The following is a 16733-nucleotide window of genomic DNA, read 5'->3' on the forward strand; positions in this document are numbered from 1 at the left end:
TATGCCAGTGAAGAGTGAAAGAAACCTGAGGGTGAAAAATAAAACAATACAAGGTTGCATGAAATATGTGAGCTTAGAAGGTAAAATGGTGAACATTTGGAACAGTTGAACTTCTAATGTGGAGTGTGTCTTAATCATTCTGTTGCTTTTTTCTAATACTTTAAACAACCTTTCAACAGATAAAAGTGCCAAAAGAAACCTTAATGGCAAAATACCCTTAAGTATGCAAGAAATGTAAGTGCAGCATGTAATGATGAAATGGGCTATTCCAAGGCAATGCACTCCAAACCTGAGAGCTAGAGATGAAAAAAATAATAAAAAAATATTACTTAAATCTCATTTAGGATATACAAACGAATCAATACCTTGAAAAAAATCTATGAATTTGCCCTGAGGTGAAATGCTAAGGTGATGGGAAAAGCTTTTATTGTAAGATGACTACGTAAAATCCCAGCCTTTCATAAAAGAATGTTTCGTAATCTTTTTTTGTTTACAGGTTGCTTTGTGCTTGCTTACATTATTCAGAAATGAATCTTCATCTTCTAAATAGCCTGAAGCGCATTCTTTAGCTATCCATAAAGGCAGGAGTGACTGCTTATACCAGTGATTTTTAAGAGGTATTTTTGATTTTGGAGTGATAACGTTTATGTCCCAACACTTCCAGCATTGCCATCCCACAGTTCAATAAAATACGATTTAAGCATCTAGAAATCATGAGATTAGCTTCAAAGCCATGAGTTTGAAGTTAAGTGAGTACATTTGGCATGTCTAGCTTTCCAGGCCTTGTGGTTTTAGAAATCACTTCCTAACTTCTCCCCACAATCATAAATAGAGATTTATTTTTTTTAAATGAGCGCTAGATGATTTTACACAGCCATGTGACTCTAGAAGCTGATGTTTAAGTATGCTGTAAGAAATTCAGATACTACAATCGCTAGTGGTAAGCGTATTGTTTGCTAACCCAGATTTTAAATGCTACCCTGAAGGAGAAGGTTAAACCCGACCAATTTCTTTCTGCCAAAGCTGGTTTTGTTTGTTACAGAAATCATCTGTGTCAGAATGAAATCTCCACCCCCCCCACCCCCCACCCCCCCCCCACCCCACCCCCCCCCCGGCCCGGGCCTTTTTTCTTTTTTTACAGTGAGATCCCTGTAACCATCGGCTCGGGCAGTCAAGGAACAGTGAAGCTGAAAACTGCTGGAGAAGCTATGGAAGTTGTGCTCCGCTCCTGCAGCCGTTTTGGTGGGGGTCTGCTGCAGGCCTGGCCGCAGTGGGGGCAATGGACATTTATCCCGGTTTCCAGGCATCACTCGCTACTGGCAATATGTTGTTTTATCCAGACTCACTTCTTTCTCTAGAGGTCACTGGCACTGCTGCTGATGCACAATGTTATATTACTCTAGGCAGCTGGTTGACTTTACTGACCTCAGCAATTAAGAAAGAAGACTTTAATGTGGGCGAGTCAAGAGGGAATATGACCTGAAAGCTTCTGAAATGGGAGAACTATGGGACCACCCCACAAGAGAGAGATAATACTGGGTCTCCATAGGCCCCATCAAGCTTTCCTGAGGAACAAGGTTTGGCTGGATCCATGGGCAGGTGTCTTGCTCCTTCCCACTCGGGTTACCCTGTGGGTCCCAGTGGTCTTGCAGCCAGCACAGGGCCATAGCACCTGAGGCAGGCTTCAAGCTACATGTGGCTGCATTTCTGAAAGTGACACACATACCCGTGGTCACAAAGTACAGGTGACTTCCTTGGGATGCTGCACACTGTAATACTTGAGTGCACTCCAAGCAGGCAGTACAATCTTATGGTTAGAATAGGTCTATGGCACCTATTGGACTATCAACTTTGATTCGATAGTAAAGCTCTGTAAAAACTTGGTATGGATGTGATGCTAGTGTGAACTACAAAAGCGGTATTAACCCAGTTGCTTCACCAGCTACAGAGCAAATAATCCCAGCACAGGACTGTTTCTCCAAGGGGAAATTACCAGTGTGTCAGTGAAAAAATGTAGGAGGGGGCCAAACGTACCATTGTATACAGATAAGCCCCTTCCTCCCCCTTCTTACTCCAAATAAGAATGGTTGTCAGATTTACGGCGTTGCTCCTTTCCTTCTCTTGCTCCATCACTTTACTCTTTCCCTCTCCTGCCCTTTCAGGGTGGCTGACAACATAACTTCCTAAGATATATTGGTTGCAGGTATGATGCTGAGATGGGATTTTTGTTTCTTCATCCTTTCGGTAAGGGAAGCTGAACAGACTCATATAGATGGATGGGTGAAGTGAAGTAGAATATCACTGAATAATCTTCAACCTTGAATGAGGAAAATGAGGTACAGGATGCCTAATGTTTCATTGACATCTATGAAAAGAGGCATGAAAACATCCAAACCTCTCTGTGGGGAAGAAAGTTAAGGTGACCACGTGCCAACAGACAGCTGCGGTGAGAAGCGTGGCCCCGGCAGCTGGCAGGACAGCAGGCACCCCGCTGACCTCCCCTGGGGCGGGCACAGGGAGGGTCCATGCCTAGTGTGGGCAGGAGAAGCGAAGCGTGTTTGGTGAGTTCCCAGTGCAATGCCTCCCCTCCATTTCCGTGCAGGAGGTAACACTGACGTAAAAGAAAAAAAAAATTGTGTAAAATGGGTAACATACAACTCCAGTGTTCTTAATTTCTGTAGTAGTTTCATGATTATGTTTCTAAAAGAAAGGATGCATTTTTATTTTCATAATTAACAGGAAGTACATGTTATACATTAAATGTGACACAAGAGAGATGAATTATGCAGTAAACTCTGTGTGTGCTGATCAGCCCAAAACCCAAGGCACATACAGCAGAGTTTCTGTGAAGATCTGTAATGAGTTTCAAGTACATAATTTCCTGATGGAGGGTAAGAAAACATCCATCAATGCTAATTTTCCCACAGTTTTTTGCTTTTTATGAATACTTTACAGCATACAAAAAAGAGGAATTTCTAAAGTGCAACTTGAGGAAACTCTCGTAGTAATTAGAGAGTATTGCTTGCCAAAACTAATGAAGTCTGAACCTGAAATGTGGGGATGGTTCAAAGTTGACAGCCCGAGCCTCTCATTTCTTCCAAAACGTTAAATCGATTCCCCAAATCTGACCACGGGTATTTTGTTTCTAGTTGAACTCTAAACCAGGGCTGTCACTGTGCCTTCAAAAAGCTAGAATTTAGGTGTTAGGCTCATTTTGGATTCTGTAGTAGTGTTGCACAGGATTATGTGGTCTGAAAGAGCAATCTCAAACGAGATTGGGGCATCTCTATACCAAGCTTGAAGGCTCTGTGAAGTAATGCTGGCTTTGTAGCGGGGCACATGATCGCAGACACTGGTTTATTTTTTCCTAAAGCTTCTGTCAGGCTGTTGCAACAAAGACATTCTGACATTTTAGGAGTGAGAATGGCAAGGAGACAGTGGCAACTTTTCTAGTTAGACAGTTGTCCATTTTATATTGAGATCTATTTGCTTGATTACAGACTTCAAAGAACCCAAAGGTAATATCTGTGAATATTTTTCCAGCTAGTGTATGTTGCTTATTCAGTGAGGAAACATCAAGTATATCCCATGTTTATATAATAATCTATATTAAATATGTAGTATAAATATAAGCATCAATATATTAAATATAAAAATTATACCTGCTATGCCAAGGTCCTTATCCCTGCAAGATTCTAGGGATTGGAGAGAATTTAGAGGTAGTCAGGCCAAGAGCTGTGAAGAGCTTTCAATGTGAAACACTAAACCAGTGTGTTTGGAGGGTAAAACTGTTTAGCAAAACTCACCCTTACTGGAAGCATCAGGTTGTTACTTGACTGTATCTCTCTTTAGCTTGTGTCCCTCAGTTATGTTAAATGAAAGCTCTCTCAGAGGAGATCACTACTCTTATTCAGTCATAATTTAAGATGTTTTTTTAAGATAGATTTTAAAATTGATGTTCAGATTTCTTTCCAGCACCTCTCACCTGAACCACAAGGCTTTTCTATATCCACAGAGTAGATCTTATTTGATGAAACACAAAATCAAAAGCCATGACCTGAAAGATCATCAAATGTATGGCCTGAAAGCTGGAGGCTGAACAGCAACAGATAAAATAACTTCAGATATATGTGAGTAAATTGAAAATTCGTTTATAAAATTTAGAGCCACTCGAATTCTACAAGACAGTCCTCGCTCTTCAGTTGTCCTCAGTTCCAAGGCAGAGCTTGTTTCAATCATGTTTTTGTTTTTGTTAGCATTCACAGATGTTTATGGGAACATTTCCTCCCCTCCCCCCCCCCCAAAAAAAAAACCCAAACCAAAAAAGAATTTTTTAAGGAAAGACTGTGCCTTGTTTGAGTACAGGTATGACCAACAATACTGCAGAGATACCATAACTTATTCTTTTTGAAACATTTCAGGTATTCAGTCAAGACACAGAAACAATTCCATGGGAATGGATGACCAAGTTATGAAAAGTAAATAATCACTGTAAATTACTCTGGGTTTCTACAAAGAAATTATGTCCTGAAGTTTTTTCACTCCATACTCTGAGATGACTGTGAATAGTCAGAGAAAGCAGGGTAAGTTCTCTCATGCTTCGGTATTGAGAAGAGAGGCTAATTTATTCTTGTTTAAGGTAGGCAAAAGTAAATTGTTTTGCTCTGGTACCAATACAAAACTATTTTGTGATACAATCTGGAATAGGAATATTAGTCACTTATCTTTGATGCAAAAAAACCTTTTGTAGTCTGACGCTACACTCATTTCCCTGTTCAGCAGTTAGTATGTCAAGTGTTCATACTGGATCTTAAAGTGTGCTTTAAAGCTCAAGAGTATATCAATATTTGCAGCATAAAACTGTCTTCTCTTTGATCATTCATGCTTTCCATCACTCTAGGTGGTCCTAACTAATAAGGAACTGTGATCCTCTTCACTACTTGATTCCGGTAGCCATGCAACAGACCACATGCAATTAGTGCTTGCCATTATTGTTTTAGTCAAATACTAACACTTAACTACAGATTTATGATCCTGTCAGTGAATCATTTCCTTTTAATTACATATTTATAAATCATGTCACTATATGTATGGGAACTAAAATTTCTCTTTGAAAGATTTAAACAATCTATGTCTTTTCCTTTGGGATTTTTTTCCCCTAAAGGCAAAAACATGTGCAAGTGTTTTAATATATGTAATATATATTACTAAGCAGGAGCACTGCTCTGAAGTCCCATACAAACATGTACTATGAAAACCAGAAATCTTTGATCTTCTTCAGATTTCTAGATGAAGTTCTTTGTATAAGAATCTCATTTACAATGCTGACATGCCCACGCAATGTCCATACAGTCAGCATTGCATCCTATATCTGTGCTTCAGCAGCCCTTGTCTGCCTTGTTATGGATGCTGGGCACCAAGAACCCTCCTCACTTTTTTGTACTGAGAGCTCTGAAAAACACATGTGCAGAAAAGGAGCTGGCATCCTCAGAATTAAATACCTGTTTCTGGTAACACTCTTTTCCCAGGCAGCTATTCTGGAATGAGATGAATATGGTCCTTGAATCTTTGAACAAAGATGATTGAACCAGTTAAGGTGTCCTGTCCTATTTAAGAGGAAATTGTGGCCACAGGATAACAGTCACATGGAGCTGACACCCAGGTGTGGAACAGAAAGAGATGTATGTTTTGTGTAGGTATTAGTGTTTCATGATAAATGAAGAAGGGCTGATGGTAAAATTCATTAGTGTGGTGACAATTCTTTCAGAAAAGAGTTTCAAGTAGCTGCAACCAGGCAGGTCCTCCACAACTGTCTTTCCTGTACTTAAAAAAAAAAATCTGCTGAATTTGAGATTATTGAGAATGAGGAAGTTGCCAAGGTGAAACTGAGCAATGACCTACAGGTACCTACCTGATCTCTATAGAAACCTTAGCCCCCCTCTTGCTTGGATTACAGGTTGATTTGATCTGCTACCTCACAATCTTGGAAAATGTATGTTTGTGAGGGGATCATGGTGAGGTAAGTAAGTTCAAGAAATCCCTTTTGATGTATCAATGATTCCTATATTAGAAGTTTATGATAGCACCCCTCTCCTCAGATCTTGTGTAGGCATCAATTTGTGTTGTGATCTCCCAAGTACACACGTGATTTGTGACTTAGAGGTGCAGGATGGTCACCGGTTCCTGCTGCAGTGTCTACAGGCTGACCTGAACCTTACCCTCAGCCCAGTTGTTTGATTGGGATGTTTGATTAGGCTGAATATTCTGACAGTAGGTCTTTGTGGTGCTCTGAATGTCTCACGCAGAGTGCCAGCAATCTGAAGCACTGAGCACTAATTTTCAGCACTAGTTAGTTGAAAAAAAAATTAAAAATTGATCCTTTACAGTTTCATTGTCATACTGTCCCTTAATTCCACATACTCCTTAGAGTTTGGCTTAACCCCCCCGGTAGGTACATGCTAGCGGAACATACAGATTTGAGACTTTTGTTTTCTTCCATTTTAATATATAGATGTCAATTTGAAGTAATTGTGAAAGAAATAAACTTAAAAGAGGGGAGATGTTTGCCGTAAGAGAGGAATGACACAATGGATTTGCTCTGAACTGCCTGGGATCATTTAAAACCAATGAATTAAAAATCAGATCATCAGTGAGGGCTATAATTTACACTACAGAGCTGATAAAGCCTTTTGTGTTCATATTTACAAAGAAAGCATTAAACTACAGCGATTTTTGATTTTTTTTCCCACCAGGGAGAAATGTGAAACTCAATTTTACCCCCGATTGGTAAGGTGCTAATTTGTCTGACAAGTTGTTGGAATCTCAGCATGTTTGAGGTATCCTTGATGTATCAACACCTTCATGCTGAATGAAGGATGCCTTTAATGTGTAAATGTTTAGTACATATCCTATATCTCATTAGCCAAGAACAATACAAACCACACACAGGCAAGAAGGGTCAGAAGCAAGCTCCTAGAGAAAAATCTTTTATGTTCTAATTAAGTGAGCAAACATTTGGAAAATGTCTCATTTGCAAGTAGTTTATCAAAAAATACACTTGAAATTTGCAGCCTAACTTGTGTCCTAAAGGCCTGAGGAACCTAATATTAAAGGGTGCCTCCTCAGTCAGAGTGCCATGTTGTAATGCTGATGTCTGAAGGTTCTTGCTACACGAAATGTCACAAAATAGTAAGAACAGTAGAAGAAACGCAGCTGTTAATAAACCCACAAAAGTATACTTTTCCAAATTATTTCTGTTAGCCTAAACCTTGGTAAGTTATATGTAACTTCAGAAATTTAGCATTGTTGACTCTTTGGTGAAAATGAAAACTTTTCTAGGGAAAATGAAACCATTTTCTAAGGAAATACCATCACTGTTTGAGTGGAAGGTAGAAACTCCAGTTTCATTTCATTCTGTAAGAACAGTGGCATCAAAAAGGAGCCAAGCCAGTGAAAAACAGGCACTTTAAGAAAAGCTGGTAGAAACGTTCTCAACTGCATTGAGCTGTGGCTCCCATGGAGAGCAGGAGGCTGGTGGTCAGGTAGGCAGCGCTCTTTGCTAGGTATCTTCCAGTGGAACTTTTATGTTTGTGAGAAAAATGATGACTCTGACCGAGGAACTGGAGGATGTGGTCACGCACTCTCAAATGGTCATCACTGCCATTTTCCTAGTTTTCACTGGCATTATGCTGCTTCCCTTTGAGAAAGTTTTCCAGGCTGAGACAAGCGCCCGGTTCACATGCAACAGGACTCAAAACTAGAACTTTTGGTCCTTTGCATTTCTGGTTGTTACCTTTAGTCTCCTCCAGGCTGTAGTACTTTGGATATTTGATGCCATGTTTTTGATAAATACAATGCAATAAGAGGAACAAAGGGCAAACAAAACCTGCAATTTAAACATAGCAAAAAAGGAGCTAGATTTTGCTACCATATTTTATTACAAAGACAGAGGTACAGCTGAGTAGTACAGGCTTCTGAGCAAGGCCAGAGCCTCAGTAGACACCAAGCCCCTGCTGTGACGTGGGAAAGGGAGAGACTTGTCTCCTGCAATTCATGGCCTCAGGAGGGCACAGAGTTTGCCATGTTCCTGAGTTACTGCAAAAGGCTATCAAGAACACGGCTGTGGATGTGTTTATATAGCAAAGGGTTCTTACCACAAAGCTGTAACTTGTCTGACTAACAAATTCTGCTTCTCAGCAGACCTAAATAGTCTATATAGATCCATTAACTAACACAGTTTACTGACTATTATACTGAGCAATACAGAGTGTGAGTTTGTTGCAGTTGGTATGTCTGGGAAACAAGTGGTCTTATTTGTCTGGCATGAATTGCATTAAATATATTTATGAAAGGAGACTTAGAAAACCAAAATGTAGACAAAGATCTTCTCAAAGGTGTCTTAAATATTCCCATCTTGAAGAATTAAAAAAATAAATAAATAGTCACCTTTTGACAATCATCATGATTACCAGTATTTCAAGGCAGGGAACACATTTTCAATACTATGATTGAATGTTGGAAAAATGGGTCTTATTTGTATTGTTGGTGAGGGGCATAAAAATTACCTGCATCTATTTCCTTGTTATGCAGCTTTTGAAACCTAGTATTTAAATAAGTCTCTACAGTGAGCTTATGAAATGTTGCAAAATATTTCTTCCAGCCTAATATGTTGGTTTTCCATCTTTGTTTTAAATGTTTGGAACAGCTCCCTCTGCCCCACACCAGAGCCAGAGTGAAGTGGTGGGCACTTTGGGGCATTTAGGTCTGGGAGATTCAGAGTCTGCCAGGGCAGCCTCACACTGCCCCGGGGCACCCAGGCTCCCTGCTTTAGCTGTGCCCATTGCTTCCCTGCTGCCCTCCCCATCCGCACCCCCACCGCCCTTCAACAGGCAAATGGTGCTGGGAAGCTGCTTGGCAGCCCTCAGCAGGGCACTGCTGTCTGCTGCCACCGGAGCAGCCTGAACAGGGCTGGTGGGCTTGTTACCAGCCCCGTTACCTGTTCCACCCTGGCTCTGGTTTAGGTAGTGCCTCTGGCTCTGTCTAGACCAAAGCATATGGTGGGCATGGGCCCATGGGGAGAAACGTGGAGCTCCTGCTCCATTTGGAGCCCCTGGAGAAGGAGACCTGTCTCACCCAGTGTTGGCTGTGGCCCTCACCAGCACCACCGTCTCAGCAGGCCATGGGGAACGCTTCTGGGCTGCAAACTTCTGGCTGCTGCGTTCTGGAGCTGCATAAAAATGGTTAGAGAACCTCTTTTCATTGCCGTTTATCCACATTACACAGAACCAACATAATGCCATTTGACAGTTCAGTTGCAATAGTGCCCTCGTCTTGTGTATCGCTTCATTCCTTCTTTCTGCTTTTCTTTTCCAGGGGTTGATCCCTTTGAACTGCTGAAACCTGATGACTCACAATCAATAGTCTGTGAAACAATCAGGTCAGCAATGCGAAGATTCAGATTTTCTGCCTCTAAATGCAGATTGCTGTGCTGGGCCACTGAGGTGAGTCTGACCTAAGCTGATGCGTGATAGAAGAACAGAGTGGGAGGAAAGGGATTAAAAATACCTGGAGACATGTTGAGCTGTTAATACATGTCTGTGGGAAATATGGCTGCGTAAACTTAAATAGATGTGACCGACAAATGTCATTTTCTTGTTAAATATTAAATCACTGATGGACCTGGTGACTGGAATTCTAAACCCCGTATGTGGCACAGCAACTTGCAAATTGATCAAGAACATTCACGAACCCAGTCATCAGATCAGCTTTTCCAATGAAGGTAAAACAGGAGCCCAGGGTTTGGGTATTTTTGGTGTATGTGTGGTTTTTTTAATACCAATAGGATTATATTTATTTGTTCCATGCAAACAGAGATTTGCAAGACTAGCCTGAATGGCAGAAGAGTTCTAGGGTGACATGCTTTGATATGAAATGCAAGTTTGGATCCAGTTCCTAAGAGGAGCTGAACCCAGGCTTCTCAGCTGGATCTTAAAATAAAGTTAGCACAGCATCTCTGAACGATTTGGGTGACTTCTGTGCAGATGGACATATTATGTGGGGGTTAGAGAAACTGGCATCACACTTACCCTGCAGTCTAACTTGCCCACCTCCGAGCGGATCAGTGCTGGCTAATACATCCATTTTGGTTTGGTTCCCATGAATACAACAGGACCTCATGGTAGCTCAATTACACCCAAGTTTATGTTGCACTCACAGAAGAAAATAAATGTAAGGATCAGACAGTCAATCAATGAAAAGATGCAAAGGGAGAGATTTTCCTCAGATTATGACAAACTGGCGTAAGTATGATCCCAAGGAGTGCTGAGGTATCCAAAATGATACAGACAGTTATGTCCATTAAAAAAAAAAAAGTGTCTGCTATTCTCCACCTAAAAAAGAGAGAATATCTATGACGTTGAAAAAAAAAAAAAAAGAATGTGCCTAATATGTAAGCAGGTTGGGATAACAGTACTGTGCGGATGGAGTGGCAGCGAGTGCCTGGAGTTGTGGGTGAATGGCAGGGCTGTGCGGGCATGGTCACACCGGCCGGCTCGCAGCGCTGCCTCAGCCTGTGGGCTGGAAGGCAGGGTGGGCTATTCCTAGCCCAACACTCACACAGAGCACTTAGCCCTAACAAAAAGAACAGAAAGAAAGTTCTTTTTGACGAAAAGGTTGGAGCTTCTTTTGTGGTTTGAGGCTGTCATCTCATGAACAGTCTGTCCAAGACATTATTGCTAAAGTGATTAAAGAAGCATTGTGGCAAGTGTTCCGAGTGCACAAGATGAACCACGGCGGCTGGGTGCCCTGTTTGTGTGCCTGGTTGGCTGAGGAAAACTCTGGATTAGTTAGCTGTGTAAATACTCATGATCATGCAGTTGCTGTAGGCTTTAAGTAGATTCACTGTGTTGGTCTCAAATTCATGTTCCTATTACTAAGAGAATTTACTAAGTACTGTTAAATATTGCCCTTATATTAGTGTCTGGAGCTCCTCAAATTAGAAAAGCTGCAAGAATTAGCCAGTCCTAATAAGGTTTGGTTTCTGCTGGGAATAAAATTAACTTGCATCAATTCAAAGAAAACCTACTGTAATGAGGTTTTCCTGCTGAGAGTGACCAAAACAGATCATAGGAAGAAGCACAACAAATAAGTAAAGAAAAAAAGAAAAGGCTGGGAAGGTAGAACAGGTATGTGAACATATTTTTCATGGGCATTTTGACTTTCTTGCTGTATTCATTTACTTTATGTCACAGTTTCATGCCATGCAGTTTCATGTCATGGTAGCAATAATCTTAACAAGAACAAAATTCTGTCTCTGATCTAATGCAAAAGGGACAAGTATTTATATATTTAACTTCAATTTAGATGTCTGTACTGAAGTCAGTGGGAGTTAGAGGAACTTAATATACTTACAGATCTTGTGATTGTTCTCTTCAAATACCATTTTTCAAATCCATGCATAAAGTTCTGGTTTTGTTAGGGTAATGATCATAGAGCTTTTGTCTACTCCTAATTGATAGAAGTAAATATTCATTTCAGATCTGAGTCCAACCCTCAGATGCCTACATGTTTATTGCTGCAGATATTGAAAAGATTTGCAAGGGGTGCATGTGCAGAATTGTGAAATCAGACCTGGATCCTTGGAACTGCTTTTTGGCTGTAAGTGTATGCAGAGCAGAGCGCTGCTGTTTTCCTCTGGCTCATTTTTAATTTTGGGATTCCAGTAGGTGAAGCTAAATGCAAACCCCTCAGCGCTGACCCCTCCCACATTCTCATTTGCAGCTGCACATTCTGAACACTGTGGAGGCAGATCACAGAGCAGTGTATGATCTGCAAACATGTATATGATAGATGAGCCACACTAATTGTTCAGGTTCATGATGGGTATCATGGATAGTTCATGAAAAACCCATATTTTGAAACAAAAATATAAAGATGTAGGAAAAGATAAATTTACGCCTTTGCTTCTGTGAAGCATTTTGCCCCAAATACCCAAATGTCAACACCCAAACAAAACCACAGAGTTTATTGTCCCTATCTCTCAGTAAGGGTGTTTGCCTGCACAGTGTTGGGATCAGCTGTAAAGATGAAAATTGCACTTGTCTCAGATCCATATTCCACTCCAGTGCTGCTGGGAAGGTCTGGTAAAGCCTCTCCTTGGTTTTGGGCATGTTACATTGAAGCATCAATGGTGCAAGTTCAGGTAGGCACGTGTTTGCAATGCTGAAAATGCTCCTGCTGAGAGCTGGATGGGCTTTCTAGCTGCTCCAGCTGTTTTCCCTGCCAGGTTCTTGGCAGCCTTTTGGGGTGCATTGGGTTGTCCATGTGGCACTGGGCCCATCATACTGCCAAGACTAAGCAACACTGCAGAAGTCATGGGTCTGCTCCTGGGTATGTCCCCTCAGATCCTTGGTCTTCCCAGATAGCAGGAACTGGAATATAAAATTGCTCTGCTAATTCTAGACTCCTTTTCCTGTCCTGTCATATAGGGGCATGCATATATTTAACATATACATTCACAAACTATCAGCCTTAGTACTGTTACTGTCTTCTAGATTAAGAAAAGCTATTAATTGTTAACTAAAGCTTCAGCTCATTTAGAACACTGCAATTCATTCACTCAGCAATACAGTCAAGAATATACCTACTGGGCAGTTCTTTATCCCCCCCCCCCAAAAAAAAAAAAAAAAAAAGAAAAAAAAAGTTCCCCAGGCACAGAGGGTCATTTTCAAGGCTTGTATCTATCTAAGGCATTTGAAGATCAAGCCCAAGTGGTCTGTGGAACTGTTTCATACTCTGAAATCTAGTTCTTCCAAAACTGGTATCTCCTGATAAAGAAACAATATGCTGGCTGTGGAGATAACAGATTTCTGAGTGAGTGGCCTGTTCCTCTAAGGTTTGCCCTTGGGAGCGAGCAGGGTGACCTTTGCACTCCAGTGGGTCTTGGACACAATCTTTTTATCAAAGAAACCACAATCAACCAAAAAAACCCGTAACCCCTAGCTTCCTCTTGACATAAAACAAAGCATCCTGGCGACTCAGGCAGAGTCAGACTAATGTTGAACAGATCTCAATGATCTTAGTTCAGCTCAAACTGAAACTTCATGTGTGTTGGCAGCACTCAAAGTACAGGATTTTGTTTCACTTTTTCTAAGGGAAAACCTGAACAGAACTTAGCAGCCAAACCAGGACTTGACACCTGGGCACTGAGGCAGGATTTATACTTGGTGGTGTCTTTTCCGTAGGCACCTGAATGGAATCAGAGACAGCTAAATGCTTCCACCACCCAGAGCTCCTCATGGTGCTTGTGGACAAACTTTCAGATCTCTAAAGTATCAGAGCATTTTAAAAAATGTTGCTGATGGCTTTTGAAGCCCAAATGGGAGCTGGGCAACACTGCGAAAGATGTACAGCCCCCCCGTTCTGTGCCGGTGCCCCCAGCTCAGAGGAGCCGCTCTGGTTTCTCAGGGACAGCATTTGGTTGTGAAATTAATTTCTCACAGGGGCCCTTCCCTCTTTTCCAGTCTACTTCAAAATGACAGGCAGAACCAAAATCCCATTCGATTAAAAGAAAGTGAAAAAAGGAGATGAACTCCTAGCAAACAAAGAAAAACAGTTTGAAATTTTTACTTCAAAAGCACGGCAGTATTTTAGCAGCAAGGACTGAATTCATTAACACTGCCTTATTCATGCTGCTACCATTAAGAGTTTTGCAGTGTTACTGTTCAACTACTTTGAAATAGTTCTACCCAGGAGTGAATCTTTGCATTCGTTTTTAAAATAATCACTTCCATGTGGAAGCTATGCAACTTTACACAAGTCTTTACCATCAGTCTTCAAAGACAAATAAGAAATAACAGGCTTCCTCATTCTGGACCACTTTCCTTTTCTATTCACCCTCTCCTACCACATTTCCTTTTCTTGTTTTTTCTCCACCAGCAGCTACTGTGGTCACGTGCTGGGGTAACACATGCATGCATGCACATGGGCACACAAATGAATAGGCTCAAAGAATGAAGACCAGTACCTTATAACTGCCCTAAGTATTACTCTTCATTTTTCATTTTTCTTTATCTTCCTCTCTTCCTTTTCCCTTTCCTTTCTACCTGTCTGCTGCCTCTGCTGGAATCTTGCAATGCTGTTAACTGCCATGCTGTGAGCGCAGGGTTCTCTGCCGCCCTGGCCCGCTTCGGTGTGCAGCACATGCTGACGCGGAGTGCGGGCACTGCCTTTTGCAGTGCCAGGGCCAAAGCCTGTGACCCCCATGAAGTCACCCTGAAGTCGTTCTGGCCCAGTTAGATGCAAAGTTTGGCTGCTGTTGTAGTTTTTTCTGTGTATGGCAACCGAGACCGAACCTAGAAGATGAACACCGTGTGGGATGCGGGGGCTGGCGCAGGAGGCTGGCGCTGGCTGTGGAGGGTGGCAGTCCCGCCAGGGCAGGTGTGGGTGAGCCCACTCCTGCAGCCCCTCACCAGCTCGGCCGGGCTCCTGGCTCTGGCATGCCAGTGGACGCAGTGACTGGTCTTTGTAATGGGAAGGGCTGGGAAGCAAGAAACACTGACGCCATGCCAGCGGCACCGTTACCATCGCTCCCTGGGTGAAGCCAGCTGTACGCTGGCAGCCAACACACACCACCCTCATCAGGGGGTTCCCATCCTAAGCGTGTCTGCAGCTCTCAAAGATGCTATTGCACAGCTGGGCCCTGCGTGCTGCGGAACCGTTGAAGGAAAAAATGAAGACTGGAGGTAAACCAAACATGGCTGACCTCAGCACGGCCGGAGGTGCCATGACGGCGGGTGCGACAGGTCTGACGGGCTCCGCTGCCCAGCCCAGCGCTGTGAGCAGCTCCGGGTGAGCAGCTGTACGTGCGGGTGGCAAAGGCTCCAGTCAAAGGAAAAGGTCTGGGGACTTTTCAGGAAGCGCGTGTGACAGCAAGGAATATTTTCAAGTCAAGGTAATAAATAGTACATCGTGAGGGAGGGGTTTGCCTTTGCTAATAGAGGGGGGATCCGAGGAGCAGGTATGTCGCTGTTTCTAGCCCCCCAAATTCGTAGCCGTGGGGAAAGGGAGGGGGTCGATTTTTTGTCACCAGACGTAGGTTTGACAGAAACAAACTGCGGTTCCTTCGAGCGCGGGGGGGCGGCGGCACCCGATGCGCTGCGCGGGCCGCGGCTGCCATGGCAGCGCCTCTACCGCCACCTAGCGGCGGCGGCGGGGGGATGTGGCGGCGGGGGGATGTGGCGGGGGTGCGGCGGCGACGGGGAGGGGAGCGTCGGGCGTCCGGCGGCGACGGGGGGGTGGTGCCTCGGGGGGATGCGTCGGGGGTGCGGCAGGGGGAGAGCAGCAGGGACTTGCGTCGTGGGAGGGAGCGTCGGGGGGATGCGGCGGCGGGGTATGCGGCGGCGGGGGGAAACAGCGGTGCTCTGGGCCGAGCCGCCCCCGCCCGGGGTGGTTGCGCGCGCGGGGCGGGGCCGCGGTTCAGAGCCCGGCGCGCGGAGGTGACGCGGGGGTTTGGCAGTGACCCCGCACTGGGAATCCCCGCTGCCTGCTGGCTGCTAGTTTTCCCTTTAACATCGCCATCTGATGTAAAACTCCATTTGCTTTCCACCCCGTTCCCTCTTTAGAGCATCTTGATTAACTGCATAATTAGAAGCAGAATTGGGTCTTAAGCCACGCACCCCCCACCCCAGACTGTTGCTGCTTTTCGTTTTAACTGTGTCCTGTCGTCACCCAGGCCATACTACTAAGAGGCCGTGATACTCTGATACCATATAGCAAGAAAAAGTTAAAAGTCTTGTTTTCTAATCTCTTACATAACTCACTTGTCTTGTACCAGCTCGAGAAAGATACTGGAAGTGGGAGGACAGGAGTATGCGTTTCTGAAGATGGGCTTTGTAACTCCGAAGTGATGGACTTCCGACGGACAGAGACGATCCATGGAAAAGCAGGTAAAATAACAAATTACACTGACCTCACTTCTTAAACTGCTGCTGTCAGTCGATGTAATTCCTACCAGTGAACAATACAAACATTTTGACTTGCAATCTTGTACACACTTCAGTAATTGTTACCTAATAGAAATTTTCAGCCATGGAAGTATTTCTTTTTCTACTCCCTCAGAATCATGAGAATTTTGACGTGATACAAGTTCTGTTGTAAAGGGCACCTTGTCAACGACAGCAGTCACCAGAGCATCTCTGTAAATTGCGTTGTACAGAACAGTCATGTACATACAACTGTTATACTTCATAATAAAACCCAGCTTATCACCAGGGACAGAAGGCTTTGGTTTCTTACAAAAAAAATACTGTCAGACCAGACAGTGCTTTAATTGGAAATTTAGGTTCTCCCAGCTGCTTTTGGCTAGTTAAGCTCTGTTCAAGCTCCAGCCTGAGCAGAATAGGTAAAGGTTTATTTTGGGTAATTACAGAGCTGGTGGGCACAGACTCCAACACCGTGATTGCATCCACGACTCCTGCATTCCCCACTCCAGAAGGCGACTGAGACCACAGCAGCCTTCACAGTTGCTCCAGCTGTGTTTGCAAAACAGCTGGATCAGGCACAGGAGCTCTGCTATCCAGACTCTCCACCACACTCCTGCTTTCGAAAGTCATGTAGAGATGTGGTTTTGCCTCCAAGTGGAAGAGATCTGTAAATGATTTGAAGGTTCAGAGTTCAGGGGTGGTTTGGAAAAACACCCATCGGGCTGCAATGCCCGAGGGGCAGCCATCTGGTTA

At 43.4% G+C, this 16733-nt stretch overlaps 1 long non-coding RNA gene across 12 annotated transcripts in view; it reads left to right on the top strand.

Annotated features, from left to right (window-relative positions):
- Nucleotides 1–1138: 1138 nt before the first annotated feature.
- LOC129785224 (uncharacterized) overlaps nucleotides 1139–16733 on the top strand; it is a 35955-nt gene continuing 20360 nt past the window's right edge. For 11 of the 12 annotated variants that reach the window (XR_008748930.1, XR_008748928.1, XR_008748932.1 and 8 more), the window contains exons 1-7: nucleotides 1139–4130; nucleotides 4422–4583; nucleotides 5957–6019; nucleotides 9373–9500; nucleotides 9716–9778; nucleotides 11579–11655; nucleotides 15833–15944. This is a non-coding gene — a long non-coding RNA (uncharacterized LOC129785224). Of the gene's footprint in view, nucleotides 4131–4421; nucleotides 4584–5956; nucleotides 6020–9372; nucleotides 9501–9715; nucleotides 9779–11578; nucleotides 11656–15386; nucleotides 15495–15832; nucleotides 15945–16733 lie in introns of those variants that run through there. The other variant, XR_008748933.1, reaches the window with a different exon arrangement.

The sequence above is a fragment of the Falco peregrinus genome, chromosome 10 (assembly GCF_023634155.1).
Source record: "Falco peregrinus isolate bFalPer1 chromosome 10, bFalPer1.pri, whole genome shotgun sequence".
In the NCBI taxonomy this organism is placed as follows: Eukaryota; Metazoa; Chordata; class Aves; order Falconiformes; family Falconidae; genus Falco; species Falco peregrinus.